This window comes from Zootoca vivipara, chromosome 5, assembly GCF_963506605.1.
Source record: "Zootoca vivipara chromosome 5, rZooViv1.1, whole genome shotgun sequence".
In the NCBI taxonomy this organism is placed as follows: Eukaryota; Metazoa; Chordata; class Lepidosauria; order Squamata; family Lacertidae; genus Zootoca; species Zootoca vivipara.
Window position 1 is genome coordinate 13281119 of NC_083280.1, and position 13638 is coordinate 13294756.

Here is a 13638-nt window from a genome sequence, read left to right on the forward strand (position 1 = left end):
ACTTTGGGTTAAGTACGCTTCAGGTTGAGTATTCCACGGACCCGTCTGGAACAGATTAATCCACTTGCCATTATTTTCAATGGGAAAGTTTGCTTCAGGTTACGTACGCTTCAGTTTAAGTACAGACTTCCGGAACCAATTGTGGTTGTAAACCGAGGTACCACTGTATTCCTGGATGCCAGGCCCCTTTCCACCCCCCTTTAATCCCCCCCCAAGCGCATAAAGCTGAATGGAAATGAGTTAAATAGACATAAGTTGCATCAAAATCCAGCAAAGCAAATAAACATAAATGCCTGGGAGAAGAGATAAGATCTTACCTATAGAGGTTAATGGGGGTGCCATGTTTTTCATTATGCAAGAGTGTTCCACATCAAGCATGGCCCATGTTTAGCACAGGATTCAAGTGGGAGTGAGCCCCAACATACCACTTATATAATGAGCCTTAGCTCCACCATTACCTTACTTAGAGGCCTCTTCTGCAAAGCACTAGTTCAGGCCAATCCATGTCCTCCAAGTATCTCAAGGATAAGCAGCATTGTCTGTGAATGAGATGAGAGGGGGAGTGAGTGTTGTGCTGACTTCTTGAGGAATTCGACCTTTGCTCTTGCAACAAGCCTTCAAAAGAGACTTTTTTTTATCCCTAAGTGGGGGCTCTTATATGGATTTATTTGCAATTCTTTTATACATACAATAGTTGTTATTTTTTTTTAGCATGAAGTTATTTTGAAAGTGCTTTTCCATTTGCAAATGTTTTAACTGCTTTTGCATATGTAGTTAACCTGAGAAGGATCAACCTGCCAGCAGCAGGGACATGCTATTGCCAGGTGTCAGGGATGAGGTGACTACTCTTGAGTAACGACCTTCCACATGCTTGTCTTTGAGACGTTTTTATTGGTGCACATTATTTACAGTGTAATGAACTACTGATTCCATGTCTACCCGCTCGAGTCAGATTCCTGCACTGCCCCCCTCCGCGTTCTGGACCAGCATAAAAGCCTCGGAACTGAGAAGCGCCTCCCTTTGCTCCTCCTCCTCAATTCCGGCGTCGGGGGGATGGGTCTTCTGTCTGACTCATTCCTGTCCTCTCTGTCCGCCTCCCTCTCTTCCTGCCTATGAAGTCGGGGCTCTTGGATGCTGTCAGAGCCCTGGCCCTCCCTCCCTCTCCGTTCTCTGACTCCCTCCATCAGACCCTTCGCTCTCATGACTGCTGGGAGACGGACTGCTTCGGATGACAGGGGGGTTCTCTATAAGCCCTCCCCCTTACACCAGGGGTGGAGGAAGGGGGTGTGGTGGGTGCGGGCTGCCTCGGGTGTCACCACTGAGGGGGGTGACAAAATGCCAGGCGACACTCACCGTGGGGCCTGCAGTCTCTCCTGGGAAAGACGCAGAGGCTTGGGCATGCGCAGAGTCCACCCGCTGCCTCCCTCCCAGCTATACGGCAACTGAGTGGGAGGAGGCAGGCAGACTCTAGAAGCCCCACCATGCGCCCTGCCCCTATGGGCGGCTTGCCCCGCCCCAAAGGGTGGCTCACCCTGCTCTTGGGCGCGCCGCCCCAGGCACCCGAGTGGCTTCCTGCGCCACTGGCTAGCGCCGGATGCCATTGTTGATGGTGACAAAGGCACAGTGCAAGTTGCAATGCATGGGAGATGGCTAACTAAACCCAAAAGGGATGCAGCACAAACACACTTTAGTTCACATTTAAATGTAAATGTATCTAATTCAGACATTCCGAAACATGATGGGAAATGAAGCATGGCCGTCCTTTGCACCTCTCTGGATTTTGTCATGCAGTTTTGTACACATTTTGTAATGCATGGAAAAAAATGAACATACTAATGGAAGCTGTGCAAATACTTCCTTCTTGGGGAGGAAGGCTGGGGTATAAATTCAATAATGAAATAGTAATGAATAACAAATTCATACGGCAAAACTGCATTGGGAGAAATTTGCACTACAATTCTGAAAATTGCAAAGTGAAGGACCAAAGGGAGGAAAAAGTAAGAAACCAAGAGAAACTGGAATTTGACAGATTTGCTGATCCCTACAAGCCAATGGGGGATGTGGGTGGCGCTGTGGTTTAAACCACTGTGCCGCTTGGGATTGGCAATCGGAAGGTCGGCGGTTTGAATCCCTGCAATGGGGTGAGCTCCCATTGCGCTTTCCCAGCTCCTGCCAACCTAGCAGTTCAAAAGCATGCCCCAAAAGTGTAAGTAGATGAACAGGTATTGCTCCGATGGAAAGGTAAACGACATTTCCGTGCACTGCTGGTTACGCCAGAAGTGGCTTAGTCATGCTGGCCACATGACCCACATGGCCATGCAAAAAACTGTTTGCAGAAGCGGAAAAATGCTGGCTCCCTCGGCCTGTAAAGTGAGATGAGCACTGCAACCCCAGAGTCGTTCACAACTGGACTTAACTGTCAGGGGTCCTTTACCTTTCTTTACCTTTACAAGCCAATGGACATGATAAGCTAATACGTGGCATTGGTAGGTCCTCTCCAAGCATGGTGCCTGAAGCCCTTCAGTGTCTCATCCTTGTTGTGTCAAGCAGTGCCTTCCAGACAGTATGGGCAATTTATCCAGAAGATATTCGTATTTCGAGGAGATAGTGCTCTAACATGGTTTCCTGGCTTTCCTGCCCCTGTTTGCTTCCCCATCTCTGTCTCTTTTTAAGTTCTTTGATGGCTGAAGAGCAGCCTTTAATGCCTCTAATCAGCTGGAAGGAAGTGATATTGCTGGGCACCTTCTTTTGATGTTGGACATTGTTTGAAGAAAGAGAAGCATTGGGAGAGGTGGCTAATCTGTATGTAGCATGTAGGCAGTCAGGCAAACCAAACAGGTTAGCTATCTATAAATCGGATGGTGTTGGGCATAGTTTTTGAGAAGCTCGTGCACAGACTGATCGATCGCAGGGCTATGCAAACTAAGGCTACCGGGGGGGGGTGTCGCTTCACCACTTCTTGAGGGCTTCCAAGTGGCAGACTGCAATGCTTCCTTGGCAATGTATGCAATGCTTGCTGTTTAGAATAAAATCTTTAATCGTCTCACTCGCTTGTGTTTGTAGTGCCTCTGAATCTCATAAACAAAAGAACCACCTAGTCACAGGAGGCAAGTCCACCCACCTTCTCCTCACATCAACACATAGTAGTACCTTCTAAGTGGGGTATTAAATTCTCCTGCACATACCGACACTGTCCAATATCCATTTGGTTGGAACACAAAAGACCACTACAAGAAGATATCTTCTACAAAGCCAGACTATTGATCCACCTACCTAGCTTAGTACTGCCCACACTGATTCGCAGGGTTTCAGAGTTTCAGACAGGAGTTTTCCCCAGACCAGCAGGCAATGCCGAGAACTGGACTATGAACCATTTCTGTTCAAATACCAGGAAATGAATACAGTACCAGTATTGCCTGAATACCAGTAAACATCAGGATCAGGGGTTGAATGCAAAAGAACCATTGGCAAGAATTTCGCAAAGGACAAAATAACACCAAGATGCTATAATTAATTGAAGTGAGCTCCTGAGTAAAGGTTAGAGGAGATGTGTGTCAATCAATATGAAGAAACTATTGACTGGCTCATCTTGAATAAATTAGCAAACTATAGCTATCTTCTTCCTCTGTCAGTAGGAAAGCACTAATTATGTTTGTACACCAAGATGTACTTTAAAGTCTAAAGCTCTGCAAATATCGAACAAGAACATATCCATTATTAGGTAAATGCTCATCTTTATGACAGATACTGTGCATGTGCGGAAGAAAGCATATGCACTGCAGAAATCTACCAGGGCAGAAGGCAGTGAACATTTCCATGTGTTCAACATGATGCTCTATCAGACTTCCGTCAATAAAACTTAGGAAACACTTTGCCAACGTTGTTCTACTGAGTGAAGATCAAGCTGCTTCTGTTTCCCAAACATTGCCAGCTTAACTTATACCAGCATAACCAAACTTAATGCACACAGTATCCAACCAACTTAAGTTTCCGTCCTCTGGTCCTGGCTCAACGACTCCCCTAGAACACTCTTTTTCCAGGGCACAACTCAGCCCCCTGCGTTTCAGCTAATCCAGGATGAAGGATTTGGGGCAGCATATCTCTGGTTGAGTCAGGGCTTGGGGATTTATGCTGGCTGAACCAGAGAACCACCACATCCTAAGATTCCTACATTGCAGGGGTTTGGACTAGATAACCCTCAAATTTCTCCCAACTCTACAATTCTCTGATTCTATGAAATGTAAACCTTAAATAAGATTGCAAAGTAGGCTAAAACAGCCCGCGTTTGAAATGCACGTAGACCAATATCTGTGGCTGGTTAAATATTTATTATTTAAATTCAACCACGCCATACTGCCAAGGCCAGAAATGCGGGAATTAGTCATGTAAAAAATGGCTTGAGAGCCATGTGCTGGAAATGTACATTTTGTGCACTTCATTTCATTTTATAGTCTCCAAGAACTATTACAATTTTAATAAACTTGTATCTGGGATTTGAAGCCAAACGCTTATGCTCAGAAGACACGAATTTATTAACTAGAAGACACCCAGAGTGGTAATAAAATGTATTCCCCAGCGGTCTGTTGCAAATGGGTTGTAAAAAATTACATTTTATTAATCCAGCTGCAATTAAAGAATGCAGCTGTCTCATTTGCATCCCAATACTCCTGCTTGCAGGAGGACAAATATTTTTCATTAATATGTATCTTGCTTGGGACCATTTTTCTCTGTCCACTCTCGATTCCCACCCCCAACTCTGCTATTGCTCCTTAAGGTTTGCAAACCAAGATCTCTTCATATTGTGGGACTTGAACAGACACACACATACAAAAAATCAGCCGCCACCACCAAGAGATTCATCTATTGGACTCTGTGCTTTCCAAAATGAATGAAAACCAAAAGGAATCAAGCACCATGTTTGATTCCCCAACAGTGGGATTCAGACAAATAGAAAACATCTTGCAAAAAAAGAGCCCACCAAGTGGGAACATGTTGGCAAATCACAGCCTCTTCCCCACTTCTCTTTCTCTGGCAATATCAATAACTTACTCAAACTTGTCTATGATTTAAGATCATTTTCTTCAAATTACATGGAGATTGCTAGTTATACACACAGATCGGGCCTCAAAATGTGCCTGCCTGCCTGCCTGCCTTTCCTTCTCTTCCTACTATTTATACCTGCGTTAAACATCAAAACCCCACGTACTTCTAAAAATGCAAGAGGCGGGAGGATAGGAACACAAACTAAGAAAAGCTGAAAAGCGTGGGCAAAGCCTGAGGTCTTCACCTGCTGCTGAAAAGATAAAAATCTTGGCACTTTGGTGTATTTGTGTGGGTTTCGCAGGTGTTCAGGTATGCAGAGACTATGCTGTTGTACTTTGTCACCCACCCACCACCCCAATAAGGCCAAAGATTTATCTGCCAACATTAGAAAGAAAAATCCATTTACATTTTTTATTTGTCTGGCTCCCTTTCTATTGCCTATTTCTTTTAAAAAGCAACAGCAACCCACTCCTCCCCCCACCCTTCGGTTCATACCTATGACTTCCCCCTACTCCCCTCCGTGCCCCCCCCGGGTCATCCCTGTGACTCCCCTGTTGCTGGTGTCGGCACACCCCAGCCTGTATGTCAGCCGCGGCCTGACTTTTGGGTGCGGGCTGCGGCAGTGGCGGCCATTGTTTTAGTGGCGGTGGGGTCCGGTTTGTGGCAGCGGAAATGGGGGGTTGGCTCGTGGGGTGGGTGGGGTGGCGGTGGGGTTTGGGCTGTCTCCTTTGATGGTATTGGCCTTTTTGGCGGTTATAGCATGTCTGGGGGTGATGGCATGATTTGGCCCTGCCCTCGGGAGACGAGATGTTGTGGAGAGGAAAGCTTTCCTAGCTGCAGTACCAGTGTAGCCGTCACCAGAGGGCGCTGTTTTGCAACATCTCCTGTGCTCCCAGCATGCACTTGAGGGTGATTTGTGAGTTCTGGGACACGGGGTTTGGTTTTTTTTACGTGGCCCAGGTGTGACATCTGTCTACGCAACCTGTATATGGTCACTCTCATATTCGCTTTGGACGTTGTGTCAAAATTTGAACGCAATCGGTCAAGCGGTTTTGGAGAAAAGTGGACACCCACATGCCCCTTTTACATTTATATATAGATAAATATGCAGCTTTTGATACAGCTTCCTGCAGTTTTAGTAGATTATTTTGTTTGGTGTAAGTGTACATTTTGATCCAAGTTGTATACTTAGGAAACCCTAAGGGAAATCAGACTTTCCACAATGACTCCATACATTGGGAATCAAGCAAAGAATGGACAATGGCGGCGGCCCGCCAGGAGGGCGCCGCGAGCTGCGCCCACCCGCTGGCCGACCGGTCTGCCGCGCAGCTGCGCCTGCTCGCCCGCCTGCCGCGCAGCTGCGCCTGTTGCACCCGCGCAGTGCTCACCCTCCCACCGCGCTGGGAAACGGGGTGGGAGGGTGCCGAAACGGGGCGGGAGGGCTCCGGAGGGATCCGGCGCACCACGACACCGGGGGCGCCTAAGACGGCGCTGCTTGTATGGTGATAAGTTAATGTTCTTTCTACTTATTGTTTCAATCAACAAATGAATGGGAATTTCCAAGAAGAACTCCCCACTTCGCTGTCCTAATGTAGATTGCCACCTACGTTGAGAATCGCCAGCATATGTTTACAGAATGGACTTTTACTGTACTTCCCTGGCAGATTATTCACTTCATCTTTGCCAATTTCGTGGCTGCTAATTAGGCTTTGGCTTCTCGCTGATGGATGCATGCCTCTGCCCTCTCTTTGTGCATCTCTGGAGGTTTGTATGAAGGGTCTTTTCCCTGCCTCCTCTCTCCCTCCCTCTCCTGCTCTCCTGTTACTGCTGCCATGCCATCACGCTCTCAAAGACAGACACCAAAACTAGAATATCACCTTTCTGAATTAATTTGTTCTTCCAAGGCTCCAACCCCTTAATGAGGCTCTTTGGGAACTGGCAGCTTAAACATTAAAACAAAAAGGGGGTGGGGGAAATGAAGCAAAGCAAAGCAAAGCAAACAACATTAGCAAGAACCAGGAAGGTTCACTTGGAATCCTCTTTTTTGAAACCAAATCACTTAAAAAAAAAAACACCTGTATTTTTGAAGTTCTAGCTTTGTTCAGGATGGGAACAGAAATCATGCGGCAGTGGCGCGGCGGCAGCAAGAGGCCTCATTAGCTAAAGTGGTACCTTAGGTTAAGAACAGTTTTAGGTTAAGAACAGACCTCCAGAACAAATTAAGTTCTAAACCCGAGGTACCACTGTACTCATAAAATGGATGGGTCAGTGGCCTTGCTATGAGGATAAATGGGTGGAGGAACATAGTTATGGTCAAATTCAGAAGGGGAGTTATGTCAATTCACACACAGCAATAGAAATTCAAGTGAGTAGGTGAACGTTCCCCACATCTGGTTAAAAGCTTGGCGGGTGGGCGTGGAAACCGGTTGGGACAGCTCTACTGCTACTGGACAATCTTGAATTCCTTGTTACCAATGCTAGCCTTGTGAACTTTGGCCTTGCTCCTAGGCTGGGTTCATCCACGTCAACTCTCCACCATGTAATTGCCCCTGAGCTGTTGAGTCTGTACCTTTAATCTGCTTTGAAAAATATAGAATCATAGAATCGTTGGAAGGGACCCCAAGGGTCATCTTTCTAGTCCAACCCCCCTGCAATGTAGGCATCTCAGCAAAAGCATCCAGGACAGATGGCCATCCAACCTCTGCTTAAAAACCTCCAAGGAAGGAGGGACAAAACCTTCCGAGGGAGACTGTTCCACTATCAAACAGCTCTTACTGCCAGAAAGTTTCTCCATATGTTTGGTCAGAATCTCCTTTTTTATAAATTGAAGCCATTGGTTCAAGTCCTACCCTCCGGGGCAGGAGAAAACAAGCTTGCTCCATCTTCCATACGACAGCTATCGTATCTCCTCTCAGTCTCCTCTTTTCCAGGCATATTTATTTACAAGTAAGGGCACCTGCTGCCACATTTTGACTTGGAGTCTCTGCTTTTGAGTGGCTGGAATATATCCTTAAACACACAAACATATACATCCTCCTCTGACTTTTGTGAGGCTGGAATGCAGAATCTCTCTGCACATCTTTGTCTTTAGATGTGCCCACCATTGTGTGGCCTTTGGAAGGTTCTCCATGGGCAAATGCACCCCTCGGGTTGAAAAAGCATCACGTGGAAGTACTGATTCCCTGCATTGTGGGGACTGATCAGCTCCTATGGCCTGCAGCCCTCTCTAGCCTTGTGGGGCCATCACACAGAACAGCCTCTCCTAATCTCCCTGCACCTTCTGGAATGGTCTAAACCACTGAGCCTCTTGGGCTTGTCGATCAGAAGGTTGGAAGTTTGAATCCGCACGACAGGGTGAGCTCCCGTTGCTCTGTCCCAGCTCCTGCCAACCCAGCAGTTCGAAAGCACTCCAGTGCAAGTAGATAAATAGTTACCACTGCGGCAGGAAGGTAAATGGCGTTTCCTTGCACTCCGGCTTCCGTCACAGTGTTCCGTTGTGCCAGAAGCGGTTTAGTCCTGCTGGCCACATGACCCGGAAAACTGTCTGTGGACAAACGCCAGCTCCCTCGGCCTGAAAGCGAGATGAGCACCGCAACCCCATAGTTGCCTTTGACTGGACTTAACCGTCCAGGGGTCCTTTACCTATAAACTATAGCAAGGCAATGAGATGTTGCTTTCTCTGCTTGAGTTAATGTTTCAAATCACTGCCAGCAGTACCAGAGTGTGGCTATGCCTCTGAGTTTATGGATTGTTCCTGGAACCAATGACCCTTATGCACATGGAAGTGTGCATAAGTCTCTCTCTCTCTCTCTCTCTCTCTCTCTCTCTCTCTCTCTCTCTCTCTCACACACACACACACACACACACACACACACACACACCTATAACAGGGTCTCCCCAGACCTGCCAGCTTCTGCTGTGCTGGTTGCTGCATTCAGATCTTACGCTCAGTGGCACTTCAAAGATCAGAGGCTTTCTTATTGACCCAAGGAAGGCCCACAGCATGTTGCTGCTAAACAGAGAAATCGGCACAGCCATGAATGACAGATATAAAGAGCTCAAGAGTATAAGCAAAGGAAAAACATTTGGATTGGATTTGACGGAGAGGAGAGGGGGGTGGGAAGCTGTGCCAGAATGCTAAAACCGGCTTCCCTGCTTACGTTATGCTGCAGGGTAAAGTGAGATGCCCCGGGCTATGGCACAGCTGTGCTTCCTTGTGGGCAATATGTCAGCGATAGGAGGAGCCAGAGACAAAAAGTGGGTGGATCAACAACCGTAAAATTTACCTTTGTACAGTAGGTTAGTTTCTACAGCAACACACAAACCTATTTGCCTTCCTTCCTGACTAGAAAGATGTATTGTGAGAGTTCAAGAATCCATCCCAGCAGGGCAAAAAAAAACCCAAGGGTGGTGCAAAATAGGACCACCAAGGGGTGGCGGTAGTGGCTTTAGGGGGTATGCACCCTGGAGAGAGTCCCAAGAATGATCTAGAGGTGCATTTGGGCCCCAGGCCTGGTGTTCTTCACCCCTGAGGCCAATTGTGAGTGGCCAATAGTGTGGCTCACTTGCCCATTTCCCCAGGTCCAGACGGCTGAGCCTTGAATTGAACTTACTCAAAATTTGGAGTGACTGTGTGAATGTTTCTCATTATTGGAAATTTGGCACCCTTTCCCGCACATATTCATTATGAATCATATTTGACAACTGAAATATTTAGTGATCATTTCTTTAATATGGCAAACAAGTAAATATGAGTCTGTCATTTTGTGATGTGGGTTAGTCATTTTGTAACGGAATATTTTTTTACAGAAAAGAGACACACTCTAGAGTGACTACAACCGTGTGAGCCATGGATGCCTAAACGGATGTGAAGAGTTATTGTTTCTTAAATGTTGTGAACCTGTGTGAAAACAAGGCAGGTGATGGGTTCCGTATTTATTTGTTTTTCTCATTGAGGCTGTTATTAAATGCTGCCCAGATGCACAATGTTATACAACTGCCCCCTTTATGCCAGGTCTTATTTTAACAGTTCATTAAACGCCAGCAAGAACAAAAGGTCATTCTTTAGAAAGATGTGGAGTGTGACAGAAGTCAAGTTGCACTGCTTACAAGGCCAGGAAGGTAAACTGACCCATCTGAAGTTTAATTACAAGAGGAAGTGTTCTTTATTCGGAGATCTGAGCCTCTGACATCCACAGTTCACAAACCTGAACTGCAGTGTTTATTACCTACCAGCCAAGCTTGGCGTAGCTAAATAAATATGTTCCGAGGGACCTGGTGGGAATTGGAGGAGGATCCTAAATTATAGATAACTTGAGGAAAACAAGACCTTTCTAGCCTCAGGTTCTGTTTATAATTCTCCTTTTAGAGATGGCAAGTCATTCACACATCTTCCTTCCTTGAACCAGCTTATGGGTTTCTTCCTCAACGCTAGTCAAGATAGGTGATCTAAGGCAAGATTAAACGTTTTTGAATTTTCTATGCTTTAAAACAAAACAAAAGCTATTTTTTTTATTTAAAAAATCCTTCCATTAAATGGATTGCATCATTGTTGTGTCTGCATCCATCTCCCCATTATATTTCATTGCATTTTCAACAACAACAAAAACATTCCAATACATAATAGAGTTTTCTCTTTGGGGTTCAACCTACCATCCCATTTTCAATGGTGTTTTTTTTTCATTTCTCCCTGTTGCTGCACCCTATCTTATCTCTTTTATATCATGACAATGATACAGTAATCTCCAATTCCTGTTGTTGCTCATAGTTCACATCCTGCTCACGAATTCACCATACCATAATGTTTCTTTAAGTAGTCTGAAAAAGGCTTCCATCCTTCTGTGTCTGCATTTTTTAAAAAACTGGGAGGGTCAAAAACAACTTAAGAAGAGTCCTGCTAAAAGGACTAAAGATCCACCAAGTTCAGCATCTGTTTCTCAAAATGGGAATCTATCAATTCCTTCTCCCAGGGAACTCTGGGAATAGTACCGTAGGTCTGTGAGGGGAATATGGCTTTTCTAACAACTTTCAACACTCATAACAAACTATGCTCCCTAGGATTCTTGAGGGGAATCCATGACTGTTAAAAGTGGCACGATGGGGCCCAAGTTAAAGCAACCTTGTTTGGGCGGATGTTTTTCCAAGGCCTTGATTTCATAGTGAGGACCATGACATTGGTGAACACAAGCATTTAGAGAAGAAAGACATTGCCCTTCTTCTGTCCTGCTTGCTTAGCCTAGGGGTGACAATGGATCATTTTATCACATCACCAGAAACTTCTGTAGCTGAGGAAAAAGCCTGCCGTTTCTGAGGCTGTGCATTCATCCACTCGTTTACAAATATTATGTCTTAATAGAATAATGCTTGATCATAAGAGAGGTAAAAATATAAAAAAGCAACTTTCCCCTTTTCGGTTTGCCAGTTCAAAGCACACCTCACACACACACACACACACACACACACACACACACACAAACCATACTACTGACTGAAAGTGTGCAGCAGTAAAAGCATTAATAGAAAAGGGTTGCTAAACCCTGGTGTAAAAAATTGGATTAAAAAAAGCATTATTCCATTTCTGTGCTTCTAGACAAGAATTCAGGCTTTATTCAGATTTGTTGGTTTTAAAGATGGTGTGTGTGTGTGTGTGTGTGTGTGTGTGTGTGTGTGTGTGTGTTAAATTCAGACAGAACACAAAGCCATGATTTAGTATTGTATGACTATGTCATGGCCAGCCTCAGGCTTGCATGCCCCTCTCTCCCTTTGCATGTAAGTGGAGGAAATCTGAAGCTTCCGGCCACAATTTGTAACAAATCCATAAGCTCTGTTCAGGCATTTAAAAGCATGCTATGGAAATTGCTAGGGTGGAGAGAGTGGGGACGAGCTCACTTGTCCTGCAGCAACCACTGTACCACAGCTCTGAGGATGGCAAGATCCCTGCTTCTCAAGTTGTCTCTGCAACATGTACAAAACTGTAGCTGTGATGTAACAGAAAGGGAGAAGTCAATGGACTCGCCCACCCCATCTCCACCATGAGTCTACAAAGCTGCAGTTTCCCACCCCAAAACAGGCAACTGTGGCTTGCATGAACCACTTTTCCATGTTCCATCAACATAGCAAACTTTTGCTTGTTGCAAAAGATGGCTGGAAATTGATCGTCTCCTTTCAGGAAGAGAAGGCAAGTGTGCAAGGTTGAGGTTAACTGTGGCATGTTCTGGTAACGGGAAACCAGGGTCCAGAATTACCAGTCTCACCAGTGCACATAAACATTTGTTTCAAGATTCAAGGACTGGCAATAAGGAGGAGGGCACCACAGTGCAAGAAGGATACTGACAAACTGGAAAGTGTCCAGAAGAGGGCAACCAAAAAGAGGCCTGGAAACGATGCCTTATGAGGAACGGCTTAGGGAGCTGGGTATGTTTAGCCTGGAGAAGAGAAGGTTAAGGGGTGATATGATAGCCATATTCAAATATATAAAAGGATGTTATATAGAGGAGGGAGAAAGGTTGTCTTCTGCTGCTCCAGAGAAGCGGACACAGAGCAATGGATTCAAACTACAAGAAAGAAGATTCCACCTAAACATTAGGAAGAACTTCCTGACAGTAAGAACTGTTCGGCAGTGGAATTTGCTACCAATGAGTGTGGTGGAGTCTCCTTCTTTGGAGGTCTTTAAGCAGAGGCTTGACAGGCATATGTCAAGAATGCTTTGATGGTGTTTCCTGCTTGGCAGGGGGTTGGACTGGATGGCCCTTGTGGTCTCTTCCAACTCTATGATTCTATGATTCTATAATTTATTTATTTATTTATACCCCACCCACCAGAGAAGAAAACCATGTATGCCACCTTGGAGTAAAGGCGGAATATAAATGCAATAAATATTTTTTAAAAAATCCATCAGTTGGACTTTGTATATCTTAGATACACTTTCTTCTTCCCCTTTTTCATAATGGGTTGTAAGGCACCTCCATTTCCTCCCTGCTCCCATCAGATCTCCATAACATTCAAAAGTCTCCCAAAGATCTAAAACCCAGGACTGCTCACTCTCTCCTTGCAAAAGAAAACACATCTCAGTGTGCTCTTTTGAGCTCGCTTGTGTGCCGTGCAGAGGAAGCAGAACTCCGGTCCACAGGCTATCCTACCCAGATGTTGTCCATGCTGGTAAAGCTGCCTCAATCAGCAGGTCACCTAGCAGCCCGGCAGGCTGAGTGCTCGTTCTCTACCCGTTCTGTAGGTGCTCTTTGAAAAAGCTCTGAAGCACAGCCTTCTTGGGCTGCCACTAAGCGGAAATGCCAGCAAACATGTGAAGCCTGTAAGTGCTGCAAGCTCTAACTGTGGCTAAAAGCAGCAGGCGTCGAGGGCTCCTGAATTCTGCTCGGAAAGAAGAACCCACATAAAGGTATATAATCATCTTGGTGCCGGGTATTTCTTGCGGATTAATGACCAGCTGGGAGGAGTTGATGGCCCAGAGCACAGCCAAGGCCCATTAACCTCAGCCAGCCATTAATCCCCAGGAAATGCCCTGTGCCAAGTTCATTTTTATTATCCTAAAATGAAATATGAGCATGGCAACTATGGATATGTTATATATTAAAAACA

At 45.6% G+C, this 13638-nt stretch overlaps 1 protein-coding gene across 2 annotated transcripts in view; it reads right to left on the bottom strand.

Annotated features, from left to right (window-relative positions):
* Nucleotides 1-13638, bottom strand: part of NAALADL2 (N-acetylated alpha-linked acidic dipeptidase like 2) — a 798353-nt gene that overhangs the window by 626022 nt on the left and 158693 nt on the right. Inside the window, exons 1-2 of one of the 2 annotated variants that reach the window (XM_035134127.2) lie at nt 3274-3347; nt 459-539 (exon numbers count right to left, since the gene is read on the bottom strand). The gene's annotated coding sequence lies outside the window, so the exon portion shown is untranslated. Of the gene's footprint in view, nt 1-458; nt 540-3273; nt 3348-13638 lie in introns of those variants that run through there. The other variant, XM_035134128.2, reaches the window with a different exon arrangement.